Here is a 25,726-nt window from a genome sequence, read left to right as displayed (position 1 = left end):
GACCGGACTGGCAGCTTCCCTGCGTTCTGCCCCCGCGGGTCACCAGTGAACGAATGGACCGGACTGGCAGCTTCCCTGCGTTCTGCCCCCGGGGTTCACCACTGAACGAATGGACCGGACTGGCAGCTTCCCTGCGTTCTGCCCCCGGGGTTCACCACTGAACGAATGGACCGGACTGGCAGCTTCCCTGCGTTCTGCCCCCGGGCTTCACCACTGAACGAATGGACCGGACTGGCAGCTTCCCTGCGTTCTGCCCCCGGGGTTCACCAGTGAACGAATGGACCGGACTGGCAGCTTCCCTGCGTTCTGCCCCCGGGATTCACCACTGAACGAATGGACCGGACTGGCAGCTTCCCTGCGTTCTGCCCCCGCGGTTCACCAATGAACGAATGGACCGGACTGGCAGCTTCCCTGCGTTCTGCCCCCGGGGTTCACCACTGAACGAATGGACTGGACTGGCAGCTTCCCTGCGTTCTGCCCCCGGGGTTCACCACTGAACGAATGGACCGGATTGGCAGCTTCCCTGCGTTCTGCCCCCGGGGTTCACCACTGAACGAATGGACCGGACTGGCAACTTCCCTGCGTTCTGCCCCCGGGGTTCACCACTGAACGAATGGACCGGACTGGCAGCTTCCCTGCGTTCTGCCCCCGGGGTTCACCAATGAACGAATGGACCGGACTGGCAGCTTCCCTGCGTTCTGCCCCCGGGGTTCACCACTGAACGAATGGACCGGACTGGCAGCTTCCCTGCGTTCTGCCCCCGGGGTTCACCACTGAACGAATGGACCGGACTGGCAGCTTCCCTGCGTTCTGCCCCCGGGGTTCACCAGTGAACGAATGGACCGGACTGGCAGCTTCCCTGCGTTCTGCCCCCGGGGTTCACCAATGAACGAATGGACCAGACTGGCAGCGTCCCTGCGTTCTGCCCCCGGGGTTCACCAATGAACGAATGGACCGGACTGGCAGCTTCCCTGCGTTCTGCCCCCAGGGTTCACCAATGAACGAATGGACCGGACTGGCAGCTTCCCTGCGTTCTGCCCCCGGGGTTCACCAATGAACGAATGGACCGGACTGGCAGCTTCCCTGCGTTCTGCCCCCGCGGGTCACCACTGAACGAATGGACCGGACTGGCAGCTGCCCTGCGTTCTGCCCCCGCGGTTCACCAATGAACGAATGGACCGGACTGGCAGCTTCCCTGCGTTCTGCCCCTGGGGTTCACCACTGAACGAATGGACCGGACTGGCAGCTTCCCTGCGTTCTGCCCCCGGGGTTCACCAGTGAACAAATGGACCGGACTGGCAGCTTCCCTGCGTTCTGCCCCCGGGGTTCACCACTGAACGAATGGACCGGACTGGCAGCTTCCCTACGTTCTGCCCCCGGGGTTCACCAGTGAACAAATGGACCGGACTGGCAGCTTCCCTGCGTTCTGCCCCCGGGGTTCACCAGTGAACAAATGGACCGGACTGGCAGCTTCCCTGCGTTCTGCCCCCGGGGTTCACCACTGAACGAATGGACCGGACTGGCAGCTTCCCTACGTTCTGCCCCCGGGGTTCACCAGTGAACAAATGGACCAGACTGGCAGCTTCCCTGCGTTCTGCCCCCGGGGTTCACCAGTGAACGAATGGACCGGACTGGCAGCTTCCCTGCGTTCTGCCCCGGGGTTCACCACTGAACGAATGGGCCGGACTGGCAGCTTCCCTGCGTTCTGCCCCCGGGGTTCACCACTGAACGAATGGACCGGACTGGCAGCTTCCCTGCGTTCTGCCCCCGGGGTTCACCACTGAACGAATGGACCGGACTGGCAGCTTCCCTGCGTTCTGCCCCGGGGTTCACCACTGAACGAATGGGCCGGACTGGCAGCTTCCCTGCGTTCTGCCCCCGGGGTTCACCAGTGAACGAATGGACCGGACTGGCAGCTTCCCTGCGTTCTGCCCCGGGGATGTATAATAAATAATATATTTAATAATATGTATAATATAATTGATAATAAATTTGCTCTGCCTGTGTAACACTTGCTGGCAATCAGTCTGCATCGACACTGTACAGGGAGGGGATGGAGTGGTATTAACACTGTACAGGGAGGGGACGGAGGGGTATCGACACTGTACAGGGAGGGGATGGAGGGGTATCGAGACTGTAGAGGGAGGGGATGGAGGGGTATCGACACTGTACAGGGAGGGGATGGAGGGGTATCGACTCTACAGGGAGGGATGGAGTATCTAGACTGTACAGGGAGGGGATGGAGGGGTATCTAGACTGTACAGGGAGGGGATGGAGGGGTATCGACACTGTACAGGGAGGGGATGGAGTGGTATCGACTGTACAGGGAGGGGATGGAGGGGTATCGACACTGTACAGGAAGGGATGGAGGGGTATCGACTGTACAGGAGGGATGGAGGGGTATCGACACTGTACAGTGAGGGGATGGAGGGGTATCGACTGTACAGGGAGGGGATGGAGGGGTATCGACTGTACAGGGAGGGATGGAAGGGTATCGACACTGTACAGGGAGGGGATGGAGGGGTATCGACACTGTACAGGGAGGGGATGGAGGGGTATCGACACTGTACAGGGAGGGGATGGAGTGGTATCGACTGTACATGGAGGAGACGGAGGGGTATCGACTCTGTACAGGAGGGATGGAGGGGTATCGACACTGTACAGGGAGGGGATGGAGGGGTATCGACTGTACAGGGAGGGGATGGAGTGGTATCGACACTGTACAGGGAGGGATGGAGGGGTATCGACTGTACAGGGAGGGGATGGAGGGGTTTCGACACTGTACAGGGAGGGATGGAGGGGTATTGACACTGTACAGGAGGGATGGAGTGGTATCGACACTGTACTGGGAGAGGATGGAGGGGTATCTACAACGTACAGGAGGAGATGGAGGAGTATTGACACCGTACAGGAGGAGACGGAGGGGTATCAACACTGTACAGGGAGGGGACGGAGCGGTATCGACTGTACAGGGAGGGGACGGAGGGGTATCGACACTGTACAGGGAGGGGATGGAGGGGTATCGACTGTACAGGGAGGGGATGGAGGGGTATCGACTGTACATGGAGGGGTATCGACACTGTACAGGGAGGGATGGAGGGGTATTGACTGTACAGGGAGGGGATGGAGGGGTATCGACTGTACAGGGGGGGATGGAGTGGTATCGACACCGTACAGGGAGGGATGGAGGGGTATCGACTGTACAGGGAGGGGACGGAGGGGTATAGACTGTACAGGGAGGGGATGGAGTGGTATTGACACTGTACAAGGAGGGAAGGAGGGGTATCGATACTGTACAGGGAGGGATGGAGGGGTATCGACACTGTACGGGGGGATGGAGTGGTATCGACACTATACGGGGGGATGGTGGGGTATTGGCATTGTACAGGGAGGGGATGGAGGGGTATAGAGACTGTACAGGGAGGGGATGGAGGGGTATCGACTCTACAGGGAAGGGACGGAGGGGTATCGACTGTACAGGGAGGGGACGGAGCGGTATCAACACTGTACAGTGAGGGGACGGAGAGGTATCGACTGTACAGGGGGGGGATGGAGGGGTATTGACACTGTACAGGAGGTGACGGAGGGGTATCGACACTGTACAGGGAGGGATGGAGGGGTATCGACACTGTACAGAAGGGATGGAGGGGTATTGACACTGTACAGGAGGAGATGGAGGGGTATCGACACCGTACAGGAGGGATGGAGTGGTATCGACACTGTACAGGGAGGGGATGGAGGGGTATCGACACTGTACAGGCAGATGGAGGGGTATCAACATTGTACAGGAGGGGATGGAGGGGTATTGACTGTACAGGGAGGGGATGGAGTGGTATCGACACTGTACAGGCAGTTGGAGGGGTATAAACATTGTACAGGGGGGATGGAGGGGTATCGACTGTACAGGGAGGGGATGGAGTGGTATCGACACTGTACAGGGAGGGGATGGAGGGGTATCGACTGTACAGGGAGGGATGGAGGGGTATCGACACTGTACAGGGAGATGGAGGGGTATCGACACTGTACAGGGAGGGGTTGGAGTGGTATCGACTGTACAGGGAGGGGATGGAGTGGTATCGACTGTACAGGGAGATGGAGGGGTATCGACACTGTACAGGGAGGGGATGGAGTGGTATCGACTGTACAGGGAGATGGAGGGGTATCGACACTGTACAGGGAGATGGAGGGGTATCGACACTGTACAGGGAGGGGATGGAGTGGTATCGACTGTACAGGGAGATGGAGTGGTATCGACTGTACAGGGAGATGGAGGGGTATCGACACTGTACAGGAGGGATGGAGTGGTATCGACACTGTACAGGGAGATGGAGGGTATCAAAATTGTACAGGAGGGGATGGAGGGGTATCGACTGTACAGGGAGGGGATGGAGGGGTATCGACACTGTACAGGGAGGGGATGGAGTGGTATCGACACTGTACAGGGAGATGGAGGGGTATCGACACTGTACAGGGAGGGATGGAGGGGTATCGACACTGTACAGGAGGGATGGAGTGGTATCGACACTGTATGGGGGAGATGGAGGGGTATCGACTGCACAGTGAGGGGATGGAGGGGTATCGACACTGTACAGGCAGATGGAGGGGTATCAACATTGTACAGGAGGGGATGGAGGGGTATCGACTGTACAGGGAGGGGATGGAGTGGTATCGACACCGTACAGGGAGGGGATGGAGGGGTATCGACTGTACAGGGAGGGGATGGAGGGGTATCGACACTGTACAGGGAGATGGAGGGGTATCGACACTGTACAGGGAGGGGATGGAGTGGTATCGACTGTACAGGGAGGGGATGGAGTGGTATTGACACTTTACAGGGAGGGGATGGAGGGGTATCGACTGTACAGGGAGGGGATGGAGGGGTATCGACACTGTACAGGGAGATGGAGTGGTATCGACACTGTACAGGGAGGGGATGGAGTGGTATCGACTGTACAGGGAGATGGAGGGGTATCGACTGTACAGGGAGATGGAGGGGTATCGACACTGTACAGGAGGGATGGAGTGGTATCGACACTGTACAGGGAGATGGAGGGGTATCAAAATTGTACAGGAGGGGATGGAGGGGTATCGACTGTACAGGGAGGGGATGGAGGGGTATCGACACTGTACAGGGAGGGGATGGAGGGGTATCGACTGTACAGGGAGGGGATGGAGGGGTATCGACACTGTACAGGGAGGGGATGGAGGGGTATCGACTGTACAGGGAGGGGACGGAGTTGTATCGACTGTACAGGGAGGGGATGGAGGGGTATCGACTGTACAGGGAGGGGATGGAGGGGTATCGACTGTACAGGGAGGGGATGGAGGGGTATCGACACTGTACAGGGAGGGGATGGAGTGGTATTGACACTGTACAGGGAGGGGATGGAGAGGTATCGACTGTACAGGGAGGGGATGGAGGGGTATAGACTGTACAGGGAGGGGATAGAGGGGTATTGACTGTACAGGGAGGGATGGAGGGGTATCGACACTGTACGGGGGGATGGAGTGGTATCGACACTATACGGGGGGATGGTGGGGTATTGGCATTGTACAGGGAGGGGATGGAGGGGTATAGAGACTGTACAGGGAGGGGATGGAAGGGTATCGACTGTACAGGGAAGGGACGGAGGGGTATCGACTGTACAGGGAGGGGACGGAGGGGTATCAACACTGTACAGTGAGGGGACGGAGAGGTATCGACTGTACAGGGGGGGGATGGAGGGGTATTGACACTGTACAGGAGGAGATGGAGGGGTATCGACACCGTACAGGAGGGATGGAGTCGTATCGACACTGTACAGGGAGGGGATGGAGGGGTATCGACACTGTACAGGCAGATGGAGGGGTATCAACATTGTACAGGAGGGGATGGAGGGGTATCGACTGTACAGGGAGGGGATGGAGCGGTATCAACATTGTACAGGGGGGATGGAGGGGTATCGACTGTACAGGGAGGGATGGAGGGGTATCGACACTGTACGGGGGGATGGAGTAGTATCGACACTATACGGGGTGATGGTGGGGTATTGGCATTGTACAGGGAGGGGATGGAGGGGTATAGAGACTGTACAGTGAGGGGATGGAGGGGTATCGACTGTACAGGGAAGGATGGAGGGGTATCGACACTGTACAGGGAGGGATGGAGGGGTATCGACACTGTACAGGAGGGATGGAGTGGTATCGACACTGTATGGGGGAGATGGAGGGGTATCGACTGCACAGTGAGGGGATGGAGGGGTATCGACACTGTACAGGCAGATGGAGGGGTATCAACATTGTACAGGAGGGGATGGAGGGGTATCGACTGTACAGGGAGGGGATGGAGGGGTATCGACACTGTACAGGGAGATGGAGGGGTATCGACACTGTACAGGGAGGGGATGGAGTGGTATCGACTGTACAGGGAGGGGATGGAGTGGTATTGACACTTTACAGGGAGGGGATGGAGGGGTATCGACTGTACAGGGAGGGGATGGAGGGGTATCGACACTGTACAGGGAGATGGAGTGGTATCGACACTGTACAGGGAGGGGATGGAGTGGTATCGACTGTACAGGGAGATGGAGGGGTATCGACTCTACAGGGAGATGGAGGGGTATCGACACTGTACAGGAGGGATGGAGGGGTATCGACACTGTACAGGGAGGGGATGGAGGGGTATCGACACTGTACAGGGAGATGGAGGGGTATCAAAATTGTACAGGAGGGGATGGAGGGGTATCGACTGTACAGGGAGGGGATGGAGGGGTATCGACACTGTACAGGGAGGGGATGGAGGGGTATCGACTGTACAGGGAGGGGATGGAGGGGTATCGACACTGTACAGGGAGGGGATGGAGGGGTATCGACTGTACAGGGAGGGGACGGAGTGGTATCGACTGTACAGGGAGGGGATGGAGGGGTATCGACTGTACAGGGAGGGGATGGAGGGGTATCGACTGTACAGGGAGGGGATGGAGGGGTATCGACACTGTACAGGGAGGGGATGGAGTGGTATTGACACTGTACAGGGAGGGGATGGAGAGGTATCGACTGTACAGGAAGGGGATGGAGGGGTATAGACTGTACAGGGAGGGGATAGAGGGGTATTGACTGTACAGGGAGGGATGGAGGGGTATCGACACTGTACGGGGGGATGGAGTGGTATCGACACTATACGGGGGGATGGTGGGGTATTGGCATTGTACAGGGAGGGGATGGAGGGGTATAGAGACTGTACAGGGAGGGGATGGAAGGGTATCGACTGTACAGGGAAGGGACGGAGGGGTATCGACTGTACAGGGAGGGGACGGAGGGGTATCAACACTGTACAGTGAGGGGACGGAGAGGTATCGACTGTACAGGGGGGGGATGGAGGGGTATTGACACTGTACAGGAGGAGATGGAGGGGTATCGACACCGTACAGGAGGGATGGAGTCGTATCGACACTGTACAGGGAGGGGATGGAGGGGTATCGACACTGTACAGGCAGATGGAGGGGTATCAACATTGTACAGGAGGGGATGGAGGGGTATCGACTGTACAGGGAGGGGATGGAGCGGTATCAACATTGTACAGGGGGGATGGAGGGGTATCGACTGTACAGGGAGGGATGGAGGGGTATCGACACTGTACGGGGGGATGGAGTAGTATCGACACTATACGGGGTGATGGTGGGGTATTGGCATTGTACAGGGAGGGGATGGAGGGGTATAGAGACTGTACAGTGAGGGGATGGAGGGGTATCGACTGTACAGGGAAGGGACGGAGGGGTATCGACTGTACAGGGAGGGGACGGAGGGGTATCAACACTGTACAGTGAGGGGACGGAGAGGTATCGACTGTACAGGGGGGGGGATGGAGGGGTATTGACACTGTACAGGAGGTGACGGAGGGGTATCGACACTGTACAGGGAGGGATGGAGGGGTATCGACACTGTACAGAAGGGATGGAGGGGTATTGACACTGTACAGGAGGAGATGGAGGGGTATCGACACCGTACAGGAGGGATGGAGTGGTATCGACACTGTACAGGCAGATGGAGGGGTATCAACATTGTACAGGAGGGGATGGAGGGGTATCGACTGTACAGGGAGGGGATGGAGTGGTATCGACACTGTACAGGCAGATGGAGGGGTATCAACATTGTACAGGAGGGGATGGAGGGGTATCGACTGTACAGGGAGGGGATGGAGTGGTATCGACACTGTACAGGCAGATGGAGGGGTATCAACATTGTACAGGAGGGGATGGAGGGGTATCGATTGTACAGGGAGTGGATGGAGTCGTATCGACACTGTACAGGGAGGGGATGGAGGGGTATCGACACTGTACATGGAGGAGATGGAGGGGTATCGACACTGTACAGGGAGGGGATGGAGGGGTATCGACTGTACAGGGAGGGGATGGAGTGGTATCGACACTGTACAGGGAGGAGATGGAGGGGTATCGACTGTACAGGGAGTGGATGGAGGGGTATCGACACTGTACAGGGAGGGAATGGAGTGGTATCGACTGTACAGGGAGATGGAGTGGTATCGACTGTACAGGGAGATGGAGGGGTATCGACACTGTACAGGAGGGATGGAGGGGTATCGACACTGTACAGGGAGATGGAGGGGTATCAAAATTGTACAGGAGGGGATGGAGGGGTATCGACTGTACAGGGAGGGGATGGAGGGGTATCGACACTGTACAGGGAGGGGATGGAGGGGTATCGACACTGTACAGGGAGGGGATGGAGTGGTATCGACACTGTACAGGGAGATGGAGGGGTATCAAAATTGTACAGGAGGGGATGGAGGGGTATCGACTGTACAGGGAGGGGATGGAGGGGTATCGACACTGTACAGGGAGGGGATGGAGGGGTATCGACTGTACAGGGAGGGGATGGAGGGGTATCGACACTGTACAGGGAGGGGATGGAGGGGTATCGACTGTACAGGGAGGGGATGGAGTGGTATCGACTGTACAGGGAGGGGATGGAGGGGTATCGACTGTACAGGGAGGGAATGGAGGGGTATCGACTGTACAGGGAGGGGATGGAGGGGTATCGACACTGTACAGGGAGGTGATGGAGTGGTATTGACACTGTACAGGGAGGGGATGGAGAGGTATCGACTGTACAGGGAGGGGATGGAGGGGTATCGACTGTACAGAGAGGGGATGGAGGGATATCGACTGTACAGGGAGGGGATGGAGGGATATCGACTGTACAGGGAGGGATGGAGGGGTATCGACACTGTACGGGGGGATGGAGTGGTATCGACACTATACGGGGGGATGGTGGGTATTGGCATTGTACAGGGAGGGGATGGAGGGGTATAGAGACTGTACAGGGAGGGGATGGAGGGGTATCGACTGTACAGGGAAGGGACGGAGGGGTATCGACTGTACAGGGAGGGGACGGAGGGGTATCAACACTGTACAGTGAGGGGACGGAGAGGTATCGACTGTACAGGGGGGGGATGGAGGGATATTGACACTGTACAGGAGGTGACGGAGGGGTATCGACACTGTACAGGGAGGGATGGAGGGGTATCGACTGTACAGAAGGGATGGAGGGGTATTGACACTGTACAGGAGGAGATGGAGGGGTATCGACACCTTACTGGAGGGATGGAGTGGTATCGACACTGTACAGGGAGGGGATGGAGGGGTATCGACACTGTACAGGCAGATGGAGGGGTATCAACATTGTACATGGGGGATGGAGGGGTATCGACTGTACAGGGAGATGGAGGGGTATCGACACTGTACAGGGAGGGGATGGAGTGGTATCGACTGTACAGGGAGATGGAGGGGTATCGACACTGTACAGGAGGGATGGAGTGGTATCGACACTGTACAGGGAGATGGAGGGGTATAAAAATTGTACAGGAGGGGTTGGAGGGGTATCGACTGTACAGGGAGGGGATGGAGGGGTATCGACACTGTACAGGGAGGGGATGGAGGGGTATCGACTGTACAGGGAGGGGATGGAGGGGTATCGACACTGTACAGGGAGGGGATGGAGGGGTATCGACTGTACAGGGAGGGGATGGAGTGGTATCGACTGTACAGGGAGGGGATGGAGGGGTATCGACTGTACAGGGAGGGGATGGAGGGGTATCGACTGTACAGGGAGGGGATGGAGGGGTATCGACACTGTACAGGGAGGGGATGGAGTGGTATTGACACTGTACAGGGAGGGGATGGAGAGGTATCGACTGTACAGGGAGGGGATGGAGGGGTATCGACTGTACAGGGAGGGGATGGAGGGGTATCGACTGTACAGGGAGGGATGGAGGGGTATCGACACTGTACGGGGGGATGGAGTGGTATCGACACTATACGGGGGGATGGTGGGGTATTGGCATTGTACAGGGAGGGGATGGTGGGGTATAGAGACTGTACAGGGAGGGGATGGAGGGGTATCGACTGTACAGGGAAGGGACGGAGGGGTATCGACTGTACAGGGAGGGGACGGAGGGGTATCAACACTGTACAGTGAGGGGACGGAGAGGTATCGACTGTACAGGGGGGGATGGAGGGGTATTGACACTGTACAGGAGGTGACGGAGGGGTATCGACACTGTACAGGGAGGGATGGAGGGGTATCGACACTGTACAGAAGGGATGGAGGGGTATTGACACTGTACAGGAGGAGATGGAGGGGTATCGACACCGTACAGGAGGGATGGAGTGGTATCGACACTGTACAGGGAGGGGATGGAGGGGTATCGACACTATACAGGTAGATGGAGGGATATCAACATTGTACAGGAGGGGATGGAGGGGTATCGACTGTACAGGGAGGGGATGGAGTGGTATCGACTGTACAGGGAGGGGATGGAGTGGTATCGACACTGTACAGAGAGGGGATGGAGGGATATCGACTGTACAGGGAGGGATGGAGGTGTATCGACACTGTACAGGGAGATGGAGGGGTATCGACACTGTACAGGGAGGGGATGGAGTGGTATCGACTGTACAGGGAGGGGATGGAGTGGTATCGACTGTACAGGGAGATGGAGGGGTATCGACACTGTACAGGGAGGGGATGGAGTGGTATCGACTGTACAGGGAGATGGAGTGGTATCGACACTGTACAGGGAGGGGATGGAGTGGTATCGACTGTACAGGGAGATGGAGGGGTATCGACACTGTACAGGAGGGATGGAGTGGTATCGACACTGTACAGGGAGGGGATGGAGGGGTATCGACACTGTACAGGGAGATGGAGGGGTATCAAAATTGTACAGGAGGGGATGGAGGGGTATCGACTGTACAGGGAGGGGATGGAGGGGTATCGACACTGTACAGGGAGGGATGGAGGGGTATCGACACTGTACAGGAGGGATGGAGGGGTATCGACACTGTATGGGGGAGATGGAGGGGTATCGACTGCACAGTGAGGGGATGGAGGGGTATCGACACTGTACAGGCAGATGGAGGGGTATCAACATTGTACAGGAGGGGATGGAGGGGTATCGACTGTACAGGGAGGGGATGGAGTGGTATCGACACTGTACAGGGAGATGGAGGGGTATCGACACTGTACAGGGAGGGGTTGGAGGGGTATCGACACTGTACAGGGAGGGGATGGAGTGGTATCGACTGTACAGGGAGGGGATGGAGTGGTATCGACACTGTACAGGGAGGGGATGGAGGGGTATCGACTGTACAGGGAGGGGATGGAGGGGTATCGACACTGTACAGGGAGATGGAGTGGTATCGATACTGTACAGGGAGGGGATGGGGTGGTATCGACTGTACCGGGAGATGGAGGGGTATCGACTGTAGAGGGAGATGGAGGGGTATCGACTGTACAGGGAGACGGAGGGGTATCGACTGTACAGGGAGATGGAGGGGTATCGACACTGTACAGGGAGGGGATGGAGTGGTATCGACTGTACAGGGAGATGGAGTGGTATCGACTGTACAGGGAGATGGAGGGGTATCGACACTGTACAGGAGGGATGGAGTGGTATCGACACTGTACAGGGAGATGGAGGGGTATCAAAATTGTACAGGAGGGGATGGAGGGGTATCGACTGTACAGGGAGGGGATGGAGGGGTATCGACACTGTACAGGGAGGGTCTGGAGGGGTATCGACTGTACAGGGAGGGGATGGAGGGGTATCGACACTGTACAGGGAGGGGATGGAGTGGTATCGACACTGTACAGGGAGATGGAGGGGTATCAAAATTGTACAGGAGGGGATGGAGGGGTATCGACTGTACAGGGAGGGAATGGTGGGGTATCGACACTGTACAGGGAGGGGATGGAGGGGAATCGACTGTACAGGGAGGGGATGGAGGGGTATCGACACTGTACAGGGAGGGGATGGAGGGGTATCGACTGTACAGGGAGGGGATGGAGTGGTATCGACTGTACAGGGAGGGGATGGAGGGGTATCGACACTGTACGGGGGGATGGAGTAGTAGCGACACTATACGGGGGGATGGTGGGGTATTGGCATTGTACAGGGAGGGGATGGAGGGGTATAGAGACTGTACAGGGAGGGGATGGAGGGGTATCGACTGTACAGGGAAGGGACGGAGGGGTATCGACTGTACAGGGAGGGGACGGAGGGGTATCAACACTGTACAGTGAGGGGACGGAGAGGTATCGACTGTACAGGGGGGGGGATGGAGGGGTATTGACACTGTACAGGAGGTGACGGAGGGGTATCGACACTGTACAGGGAGGGATGGAGGGGTATCGACACTGTACAGAAGGGATGGAGGGGTATTGACACTGTACAGGAGGAGATGGAGGGGTATCGACACCGTACAGGAGGGATGGAGTGGTATCGACACTGTACAGGCAGATGGAGGGGTATCAACATTGTACAGGAGGGGATGGAGGGGTATCGACTGTACAGGGAGGGGATGGAGTGGTATCGACACTGTACAGGCAGATGGAGGGGTATCAACATTGTACAGGAGGGGATGGAGGGGTATCGACTGTACAGGGAGTGGATGGAGTCGTATCGACACTGTACAGGGAGGGGATGGAGGGGTATCGACTGTACAGGGAGATGGAGGGGTATCGACTGTACAGGGAGATGGAGGGGTATCGACACTGTACAGGGAGGGGATGGAGTGGTATCGACTGTACAGGGAGATGGAGTGGTATCGACTGTACAGGGAGATGGAGGGGTATCGACACTGTACAGGAGGGATGGAGGGGTATCGACACTGTACAGGGAGATGGAGGGGTATCAAAATTGTACAGGAGGGGATGGAGGGGTATCGACTGTACAGGGAGGGGATGGAGGGGTATCGACACTGTACAGGGAGGGGATGGAGGGGTATCGACACTGTACAGGGAGGGGATGCAGTGGTATCGACACTGTACAGGGAGATGGAGGGGTATCAAAATTGTACAGGAGGGGATGGAGGGGTATCGACTGTACAGGGAGGGGATGGAGGGGTATCGACACTGTACAGGGAGGGGATGGAGGGGTATCGACTGTACAGGGAGGGGATGGAGGGGTATCGACACTGTACAGGGAGGGGATGGAGGGGTATCGACTGTACAGGGAGGGGATGGAGTGGTATCGACTGTACAGGGAGGGGATGGAGGGGTATCGACTGTACAGGGAGGGAATGGAGGGGTATCGACTGTACAGGGAGGGGATGGAGGGGTATCGACACTGTACAGGGAGGGGATGGAGTGGTATTGACACTGTACAGGGAGGGGATGGAGAGGTATCGACTGTACAGGGAGGGGATGGAGGGGTATCGACTGTACAGGGAGGGGATGGAGGGGTATCGACTGTACAGGGAGGGATGGAGGGGTATCGACACTGTACGGGGGGATGGAGTGGTATCGACACTATACGGGGGGATGGTGGGGTATTGGCATTGTACAGGGAGGGGATGGAGGGGTATAGAGACTGTACAGGGAGGGGATGGAGGGGTATCGACTGTACAGGGAAGGGACGGAGGGGTATCGACTGTACAGGGAGGGGACGGAGGGGTATCAACACTGTACAGTGAGGGGACGGAGAGGTATCGACTGTGCAGGGGGGGGATGGAGGGGTATTGACACTGTACAGGAGGTGACGGAGGGGTATCAACACTGTACAGGGAGGGATGGAGGGGTATCGACACTGTACAGAAGGGATGGAGGGGTATTGACACTGTACAGGAGGAGATGGAGGGGTATCGACACCGTACAGGAGGGATGGAGTGGTATCGACACTGTACAGGGAGGGGATGGAGGGGTATCGACACTGTACAGGCAGATGGAGGGGTATCAACATTGTACAGGAGGGGATGGAGGGGTATCGACTGTACAGGGAGGGGATGGAGTGGTATCGACACTGTACAGGCAGATGGAGCGGTATCAACATTGTACAGGAGGGGATGGAAGGGTATCGACTGTACAGGGAGGGGATGGAGTGGTATCGACACTGTACAGGGAGGGGATGGAGTGGTATCAACATTGTACATGGGGGATGGGGGGGTATCGATTGTACAGGGAGGGGATGGAGTGGTATCGACACTGTACAGGGAGGGGATGGAGGGATATCGACTGTACAGGGAGGGATGGAGGGGTATTGACACTGTACAGGGAGATGGAGGGGTATCGACACTGTACAGGGAGGGGATGGAGTGGTATCGACTGTACAGGGAGGGGATGGAGTTGTATCGAAACTGTACAGGGAGATGGAGGGGTATCGACACTGTACAGGGAGGGGATGGAGTGGTATCGACTGTACAGGGAGATGGAGGGGTATCGACACTGTACAGGGAGATGGAGGGGTATCGACACTGTACAGGGAGGGGATGGAGGGGTATCGACTGTACAGGGAGGGGATGGAGGGGTATTGACACTGTACAGGGAGATGGAGGGGTATCAAAATTGTACAGGAGGGGATGGAGGGGTATCGACTGTACAGGGAGGGGATGGAGGGGTATTGACACTGTACAGGGAGATGGAGGGGTATCGACACTGTACAGGAGGGATGGAGTGGTATCGACACTGTACAGGGAGATGGAGGGGTATCAAAATTGTACAGGAGGAGATGGAGGGGTATCGACTGTTCAGGGAGGGGATGGAGGGGTATCGACACTGTACAGGGAGGGATGGAGGGGTATCGACACTGTACAGGAGGGATGGAGTGGTATCGACACTGTATGGGGGAGATGGAGGGGTATCGACTGCACAGTGAGGGGATGGAGGGGTATCGACACTGTACAGGGAGGGGATGGAGTGGTATCGACACTGTATGGGGGAGATGGAGGGGTATCGACTGTACAGGGAGGGGATGGAGGGGTATCGACACTGTACAGGAGGGGATGGAGGGGTATCGACTGTACAGGGAGGGGATGGAGTGGTATCGACACTGTACAGGGAGGAGATGGAGGGGTATCGACTGTACAGGGAGGGGATGGAGGGGTATTGACACTGTACAGGGAGATGGAGGGGTATCGACACTACAGGGAGGGGATGGAGTGGTATCGACTGTACAGGGAGGGGATGGAGTGGTATCGACACTGTACAGGGAGGGGATGGAGGGGTATCGACTGTACAGGGAGGGGATGGAGGGGTATCGACACTGTACAGGGAGATGGAGTGGTATCGACACTGTACAGGGAGATGGAGGGGTATCGACACTGTACAGGGTGATGGAGGGGTATCGACTGTACCGGGAGATGGAGGGGTATCGACTGTACAGGGAGATTGAGGGGTATCGACACTGTACAGGGAGGGGATGGAGTGGTATCGACTGTACAGGGAGATGGAGGGGTATCGACACTGTACAGGAGGGATGGAGGGGTATCGACACTGTACAGGGAGATGGAGGGGTATCGACACTGTACAGGATGGATGGAGTGGTATCGACACTGTACAGGGAGATGGAGGGGTATCAAAATTGTACAGGAGGGGATGGAGGGGTATCGACTGTACAGGGAGGGGATGGAGGGGTATCGACACTGTACAGGGAGGGGATGGAGGGGTATCGACTGTACAGGGAGGGGATGGAGGGGTATCGACACTGTACAGGGAGGGGATGGAGGGGCATCGATTGTACAGGGAGGGGATGGAGTGGTATCGATTGTACAGGGAGGGGATGGAGGGGTATCGACTGTACAGGGAGGGGATGGAGGGGTATCGACTGTACAGGGAGGGGATGGAGGGGTATCGACACTGTACAGGGAGGGGATGGAGTGGTATTGACACTGTACAGGGAGGGGATGGAGAGGTATCGACTGTACAGGGAGGGGATGGAGGGGTATCGACTGTACAGGGAGGGGATGGAGGGGTATCGACTGTACAGGGACGAGATGGAGTGGTATCGACACTGTACAGGGAGGGGATGGAGGGGTATCGACTGTACAGGGAGGGGATGGAGGGGTATCGACACTGTACAGGGAGGCGATGGAGTGGTATCGACTGTACAGGGAGGGGATGGAGGGGTATCGACACTGTACAGGGAGATGGAGGGGTATCGACTGTACAGGGAGGGATGGAGGGGTATCGACACTGTACAGGAGGGATGGAGTGGTATCGACACTGTATGGGGGAGATGGAGGGGTATCGACTGTACAGTGAGGGGATGGAGGGGTATCGACACTGTACAGGCAGATGGAGGGGTATCAACATTGTACAGGAGGGGATGGAGGGGTATCGACTGTACAGGGAGGGGATGGAGTGGTATCGACACCGTTCAGGGAGGGGATGGAGGGGTATCGACTGTACAGGGAGGGGATGGAGGGGTATCGACACTGTACAGGGAGGAGATGGAGTGGTATCGACTGTACAGGGAGGGGATGGAGTGGTATCAACACTGTACAGGGAGGGGATGGAGGGGTATCGACTGTACAGGGAGGGGATGGAGGGGTATCGACACTGTACAGGGAGATGGAGTGGTATCGACACTGTACAGGGAGGGGATGGAGGGATATCGATTGTACAGGGAGGGATGGAGGGGTATCGACTGTACAGGGAGATGGAGGGGTATCGACACTGTACAGGGAGGGGATGGAGGGGTATCGACTGTACAGGGAGATGGAGGGGTATCGACTGTACAGGGAGATGGAGTGGTATCGATTGTACAGGGAGATGGAGTGGTATCGACACTGTACAGGGAGGGGATGGAGTGGTATCGACTGTACAGGGAGGGGATGGAGTGGTATCGACTGTACAGGGAGATGTAGGGGTATCGACACTGTACAGAGAGGGGATGGAGGGGTATCGTCACTGTAAAGAGAGGGGATGGAGGGGTATCGACACTGTACAAAGAGGGGATGGAGTGGTATCGACTGTACAGGGAGATGGAGGGGTATCGACACTGTACAGAGAGGGGATGGAGGGGTATCGTCACTGTACAGAGAGGGGATGGAGGGGTATCGACACTGTACAGGGAGGGGACGGAGGGGTATCGACTGTACAGGGAGGAGATGGAGGGGTATCGACTGTACAGGGGGGGATGGAGGAGTATCGACACTGTACAGAGAGGGGATGGAGTGGTATCGACACTGTACAGGGAGGGGATGGAGGGGTATCGACACTGTACAGGGAGGGGATGGAGTGGTATCGACTGTACAGGGAGGTGATGGAGGGGTATCGACACTGTACAGGGAGGAGATGGAGTGGTATCGATTGTACAGGGAGGGGATGGAGGGGTATCGACACTGTACAGGGAGGGGATGGAGTGGTATCGACTGTACAGGGAGGGGATGGAGGGGTATCGACTGTACAGGGAGGGGATGGAGTGGTATCGACTGTACAGGGAGGGGATGGAGTGGTATCGACTGTACAGGGAGGGGATGTAGGGGTATCGACTGTAAAGTGATGGGATGGAGTGGTATCGACTGTACAGGGAGGAGATGGAGGGGTATCGACACTGTACAGGGAGGAGATGGAGGGGTATCGACTGTACAGGGAGGGGACGGAGGAGTATCGACACTGTACAGGGAGGGGATGGAGTGGTATCGACTGTACAGGGAGGGGACGGAGGAGTATCGACACTGTACAGGGAGGGGATGGAGGGGTATCGACACTGTACAGGGAGGGGATGGAGGGGTATCGACACTGTACAGGGAGGGGATGGAGGGGTATCGACACTGTACAGGGAGGGGATGGAGTGGTATCGACACTGTACAGGGAGGAGATGGAGGGGTATCGACACTGTACAGGGAGGGGATGGAGGGGTATCGACACTGTACAGGGAGGGAATGGAGGGGTATCGACTGTACAGGGAGGAGATGGAGGGGTATCGACACTGTACAGGGAGGGGATGGAGGGGTATCGACTGTACAGGGGGGGATGGAGGGGTATCGACACTGTACAGAGAGGGGATGGAGTGGTATCGACACTGTACAGGGAGATGGAGGGGTATCAAATTGTACAGGAGGGGATGGAGGGGTATCGACTGTACAGGGAGGGGATGGAGGGGTATCGACTGCACAGGGAGTGGATGGAGGGGTATCGACACTGTACAGGGAGGGGATGGAGGGGTATCGACACTGTACAGGGAGGGGATGGAGGGGTATCGACACTGTACAGGGAGGGGATGGAGGGGTATCGACTGTACAGGGAGGGGATGGAGGGGTATCGACTGTACAGGGAGGTGACGGAGTGGTATCGACACTGTACAGGGAGGGGACGGAGGGGCATCGACTGTACAGGGAGGAGATGGAGGGGTATCGACATTGTACAGGGAGGGGATGGAGGGGTATCGACTGTACAGGGGGGGATGGAGTGGTATCGACACTGTACAGGGAGGGGATGGAGTGGTATCGACTGTACAGGGAGGGGATGGAGGGGTATCGACACTGTACAGGGAGGGGATGGAGGGGTATCGACTGTACAGTGAGGGGATGGAGGGGTATCGACTGTACAGGGAGGGGATGGAGGGGTATTGACTGTAAAGTGAGGGGATGGAGGGGTATCGACTGTACAGGGAGGGGATGGAGTGGTATCGACACTGTACAGGGAGGGTACGGAGGGGTATCGACACTGTACAGGGAGGGGATGGAGGGGTATCGACTGTACAGTGAGGTGATGGAGGGGTATCGACTGTACAGGGAGGGGATGGAGGGGTATCGACTGTAAAGTGAGGGGATGGAGGGGTATCGACTGTACAGGGAGGGGATGGAGTGGTATCGACACTGTACAGGGAGGGGATGGAGGGGCATCGACACTGTACAGGGAGGGGATGGAGGGGTATCGACTGTACAGGGAGGGTATGGAGGGGTATCGACACTGTACAGGGAGGGGATGGAGTGGTATCGACACTGTACAGGGAGGGGATGGAGTGGTATCGACTGTACAGGGAGGGGATGGAGGGGTATCGACACTGTACGGGGAGGGGATGGAGTGGTATCGACTGTACAGGGAGTGGATGGAGTGGTATCGACACTGTACAGGGAGGGGATGGAGTGGTATCGACTGTACAGGGAGGGGATGGAGGGGAATCGACACTGTACGGGGAGGGGATGGAGTGGTATCGACTGTACGGGGAGGGGCCGGAGGGGTATCGACACTGTACGGGGAGGGGATGGAGGGGTATCGACTGTACAGGGAGGAGATGGAGGGGTATCGACACTGTACAGGGAGGGGACGGAGGAGTATCGACTGCACAGGGGGGGATGTAGTGGTATCGACACTGTACAGGGAGGGGATGGAGGGGTATCGACTGTACAGGGAGGAGATGGAGGGGTATCGACACTGTACAGGGAGGGGATGGAGGGGTATCGACTGTACAGGGGGGGATGGAGGGGTATCGACACTGTACAGAGAGGGGATGGAGTGGTATCGACACTGTACAGGGAGGGGATGGAGGGGCATCGACACTGTACAGGGAGGGGATGGAGGGGTATCGACTGTACAGGGAGGGTATGGAGGGGTATCGACACTGTACAGGGAGGGGATGGAGTGGTATCGACACTGTACAGGGAGGGGATGGAGTGGTATCGACTGTACAGGGAGGGGATGGAGGGGTATCGACACTGTACGGGGAGGGGATGGAGTGGTATCGACTGTACAGGGAGGGGATGGAGTGGTATCGACACTGTACAGGGAGGGGATGGAGTGGTATCGACTGTACAGGGAGGGGACGGAGGGGCATCGACTGTACAGGGAGGAGATGGAGGGGTATCGACATTGTACAGGGAGGGGATGGAGGGGTATCGACTGTACAGGGGGGGATGGAGTGGTATCGACACTGTACAGGGAGGGGATGGAGTGGTATCGACTGTACAGGGAGGGGATGGAGGGGTATCGACACTGTACAGGGAGGGGATGGAGGGGTATCGACTGTACAGTGAGGGGATGGAGGGGTATCGACTGTACAGGGAGGGGATGGAGGGGTATTGACTGTAAAGTGAGGGGATGGAGGGGTATCGACTGTACAGGGAGGGGATGGAGTGGTATCGACACTGTACAGGGAGGGTACGGAGGGGTATCGACACTGTACAGGGAGGGGATGGAGGGGTATCGACTGTACAGTGAGGTGATGGAGGGGTATCGACTGTACAGGGAGGGGATGGAGGGGTATCGACTGTAAAGTGAGGGGATGGAGGGGTATCGACTGTACAGGGAGGGGATGGAGTGGTATCGACACTGTACAGGGAGGGGATGGAGGGGCATCGACACTGTACAGGGAGGGGATGGAGGGGTATCGACTGTACAGGGAGGGTATGGAGGGGTATCGACACTGTACAGGGAGGGGATGGAGTGGTATCGACACTGTACAGGGAGGGGATGGAGTGGTATCGACTGTACAGGGAGGGGATGGAGGGGTATCGACACTGTACGGGGAGGGGATGGAGTGGTATCGACTGTACAGGGAGGGGATGGAGTGGTATCGACACTGTACAGGGAGGGGATGGAGTGGTATCGACTGTACAGGGAGGGGATGGAGGGGAATCGACACTGTACGGGGAGGGGATGGAGTGGTATCGACTGTACGGGGAGGGGCCGGAGGGGTATCGACACTGTACGGGGAGGGGATGGAGGGGTATCGACTGTACAGGGAGGAGATGGAGGGGTATCGACACTGTACAGGGAGGGGGACGGAGGAGTATCGACTGTACAGGGGGGGATGTAGTGGTATCGACACTGTACAGGGAGGGGATGGAGGGGTATCGACTGTACAGGGAGGAGATGGAGGGGTATCGACACTGTACAGGGAGGGGATGGAGGGGTATCGACTGTACAGGGGGGGGATGGAGGGGTATCGACACTGTACAGAGAGGGGATGGAGTGGTATCGACACTGTACAGGGAGGGGATGGAGGGGCATCGACACTGTACAGGGAGGGGATGGAGGGGTATCGACTGTACAGGGAGGGTATGGAGGGGTATCGACACTGTACAGGGAGGGGATGGAGTGGTATCGACACTGTACAGGGAGGGGATGGAGTGGTATCGACTGTACAGGGAGGGGATGGAGGGGTATCGACACTGTACGGGGAGGGGATGGAGTGGTATCGACTGTACAGGGAGGGGATGGAGTGGTATCGACACTGTACAGGGAGGGGATGGAGTGGTATCGACTGTACAGGGAGGGGATGGAGGGGAATCGACACTGTACGGGGAGGGGATGGAGTGGTATCGACTGTACGGGGAGGGGCCGGAGGGGTATCGACACTGTACGGGGAGGGGATGGAGGGGTATCGACTGTACAGGGAGGAGATGGAGGGGTATCGACACTGTACAGGGAGGGGACGGAGGAGTATCGACTGTACAGGGGGGGATGTAGTGGTATCGACACTGTACAGGGAGGGGATGGAGGGGTATCGACTGTACAGGGAGGAGATGGAGGGGTATCGACACTGTACAGGGAGGGGATGGAGGGGTATCGACTGTACAGGGGGGGATGGAGGGGTATCGACACTGTACAGAGAGGGGATGGAGTGGTATCGACACTGTACAGGGAGATGGAGGGGCATCAAAATTGTACAGGAGGGGATGGAGGGGTATCGACTGTACAGGGAGGGGATGGAGGGGTATCGACTGTACAGGGAGCGGATGGAGGGGTATCGACACTGTACAGGGAGGGGATGGAGGGGTATCGACACTGTACAGGGAGGGATGGAGGGGTATCGACACTGTACAGAGAGGGGATGGAGGGGTATCGACACTGTACAGGGAGGGGATGGAGGGGTATCGACACTGTACAGGGAGGGGATGGAGGGGTATCGACTGTACAGGGAGGGGATGGAGGGGTATCGACTGTACAGGGAGGTGACGGAGTGGTATCGACTGTACAGGGAGGGGACGGAGGGGTATCGACACTGTACAGGGAGGGGATGGAGGGGTATCGACACTGTACAGGGAGGGGACGGAGGGGTATCGACTGTACAGGGAGGAGATGGAGGGGTATCGACACTGTACAGGGAGGGGATGGAGGGGTATCGACTGTACAGGGGGGGATGGAGGGGTATCGACACTGTACAGAGAGGGGATGGAGTGGTATCGACACTGTACAGGGAGGAGATGGAGGGGCATCGACTGTACAGTGAGGGGATGGAGGGGTATCGACTGTACAGGGCGGGATGGAGTGGTATCGACTGTACAGGGAGGGGATGGAGTGGTATCGACACTGTACAGGGAGGGGATGGAGTGGTATCGACACTGTACAGGGAGGGGATGGAGGGGTATCGACACTGTACAGTGAGGGGATGGAGGGGTATCGACACTGTACAGCGAGGGGATGGAGGGGTATCGACTGTACAGGGAGGAGATGGAGGGGTATCGACACTGTACAGGGAGGGGATGGAGGGGTATCGACACTGTACAGGGAGGGGATGGAGGGGTATCGATACTGTACAGAGAGGGGATGGAGGGGTATCGACACTGTACAGGGAGGGGACGGAGTGGTATCGAAACTGTACAGGGAGGCGATGGAGTGGTATCGACACTGTACAGGGAGGGGATGGAAGGGTATCGACACTGTACAGGGAGGGGATGGAGTGGTATCGACACTGTACGGGGAGGGGACGGAGGGGTATCGACACTGTACAGGGAGGGGACGGAGGGGTATTGACTGTACAGAGAGGGGACGGAGTGGTATCGACTGTACAGAGAGGGGATGGAGGGGGTATCGACACTGTACAGGGAGGGGATGGAGGGGTATCGAGACTGTACAGGGAGGGGATGGAGGGGTATCGACTGTACAGGGAGGGGATGGAGGGGTATCGACACTGTACAGGGAGGGGATGGAGTGTTATCGACTGTACAGGAAGGGGATGGAGTGGTATCGACTGTACAGGGAGGGGACGGAGTGGTATCGACTGTACATGGAGGGGATGGAGGGGTATCGACACTGTACAGGGAGGGGATGGAGGGGTATCGACACTGTACAGGGAGGGGATGGAGGGGTATCGACACTGTACAGGGATGGGATGGAGTGGTATCGACACTGTACAGGGAGGGGATGGAGGGGTATCGACCCTCTACAGGGAGATGGAGGGGTATCAACATTGTACAGCAGGGGATGGAGGGGTATCGACACTGTACAGCGAGGAGATGGAGGGGTATCAATATTGTACAGGAGGGGATGGAGGGGTATCGACACTGTACAGCGAGGAGATGGAGGTGTATAGAGACTGTACATGGAGAAGATGGAATGGTATCGACACTGTACAGGGAGATGGAGGGGTATCAAAATGGTACAGGAGTGGATGGAGGGGTATCGACACTGTACAGGGAGGGGATGGAGGGGTATCGACACTGTACAGGGAGGGGATGGAGGGGTATCGACACTGTACAGGGAGGGGACGGAGGGGTATCGACACTGTACAGGGAGGGGATGGAGGGGTATCGACACTGTACAGGGAGGGGATGGAGTGGTATCGACTGTACAGGGAGGGGATGGAGGGGTATCGACACTGTACAGGGAGGGGATGGAGGGGTATCGACACTGTACAGGGAGGGGATGGAGAGTTATCGACTGTATAGGGAGAGGATGGAGGGGTATCGACACTGTACATGGAGGGGATGGAGTGGTATCGACACTGTACAGGGAGGGGATGGAGGGGTATCGACTGTACAGTGAGGGGATGGAGGGGTATCGACTGTACAGAGAGGGGATGGAGTGGTATCGACTGTACAGGGAGGGGATGGAGTGGTATCGACTGTACTGGGAGGGGATGGAGTGGTATCGACACTGTACATGGAGATGGAGGGGTATCAATATTGTACAGGAGGGGATGGAGGGGTATCGACACTGTACAGTGAGGAGATGGAGGTGTATAGAGACTGTACATGGAGGAGATGGAATGGTATCGACACTGTACAGGGAGATGGAGGGGTATCAAAATGGTACAGGAGTGGATGGAGGGGTATCGAGACTGTACAGGAGGGGATGGAGGGGTATCGACAGTGTACAGGGAGGGGACGGAGTGGTATCGACTGTACAGAGAGGGGACGGAGTGGTATCGACTGTACAGGGAGGGGATGGAGTGGTATCGACACTGTACAGGGAGGGTACGGAGGGGTATCGACACTGTACAGGGAGGGAATGGAGGGGTATCGACTGTACAGTGAGGTGATGGAGGGGTATCGACTGTACAGGGAGGGGATGGAGGGGTATCGACTGTAAAGTGAGGGGATGGAGGGGTATCGACTGTACAGGGAGGGGATGGAGTGGTATCGACACTGTACAGGGAGGGGATGGAGGGGTATCGACTGTACAGGGAGGGGATGGAGTGGTATCGACACTGTACAGGGAGGGGATGGAGTGGTATCGACTGTACAGGGAGGGGATGGAGGGGTATCGACTGTACAGTGAGGGGATGGCGGGGTATCGACACTGTACAGGGAGGGTACGGAGGGGTATCGACACTGTACAGGGAGGGGATGGAGTGGTATCGACACTGTACAGGGAGGGGATGGAGTGGTATCGACTGTACAGGGAGGGGATGGAGGGGTATCGACACTGTACAGGGAGGGGATGGAGGGGTATCGACACTGTACAGGGAGGGGATGGAGTGGTATCGACTGTACAGGGAGGGGATGGAGTGGTATCGACTGTACAGGGAGGGGATGGAGGGGTATCGACACTGTACGGGGAGGGGATGGAGTGGTATCGACTGTACGGGGAGGGGACGGAGGGGTATCGACACTGTACGGGGAGGGGATGGAGGGGTATCGACTGTACAGGGAGGAGACGGAGGGGTATCGACACTGTACAGGGAGGGGACGGAGGAGTATCGACTGTACAGGGGGGGATGGAGTGGTATCGACACTGTACAGGGAGGGGATGGAGGGGTATCGACTGTACAGGGAGGAGATGGAGGGGTATCGACACTGTACAGGGAGGGGATGGAGGGGTATCGACTGTACGGGGGGGATGGAGGGGTATCGACACTGTACAGAGAGGGGATGGAGTGGTATCGACACTGTACAGGGAGATGGAGGGGTATCAAAATTGTACAGGAGGGGATGGAGTGGTATCGACTGTACAGGGAGGGGATGGAGGGGTATCGACTGTACAGGGAGGGGATGGAGGGGTATCGACACTGTACAGGGAGGGGATGGAGGGGTATCGACACTGTACAGGGAGGGGATGGAGGGGTATCGACACTGTACAGAGAGGGGATGGAGGGGTATCGACACTGTACAGGGAGGGGATGGAGGGGTATCGACACTGTACAGGGAGGGGATGGAGGGGTATCGACTGTACAGGGAGGGGATGGAGTGGTATCGACTGTACAGGGAGGTGACGGAGTGGTATCGACTGTACAGGGAGGGGACGGAGGGGTATCGACACTGTACAGGGAGGGGATGGAGGG

The sequence above is a fragment of the Hypanus sabinus genome, chromosome 10 (assembly GCF_030144855.1).
Source record: "Hypanus sabinus isolate sHypSab1 chromosome 10, sHypSab1.hap1, whole genome shotgun sequence".
Lineage (NCBI taxonomy): Eukaryota > Metazoa > Chordata > Chondrichthyes > Myliobatiformes > Dasyatidae > Hypanus > Hypanus sabinus.
The sequence above is the reverse complement of the archived record's forward strand: the minus strand, read 5'-3'. Positions refer to the sequence as shown.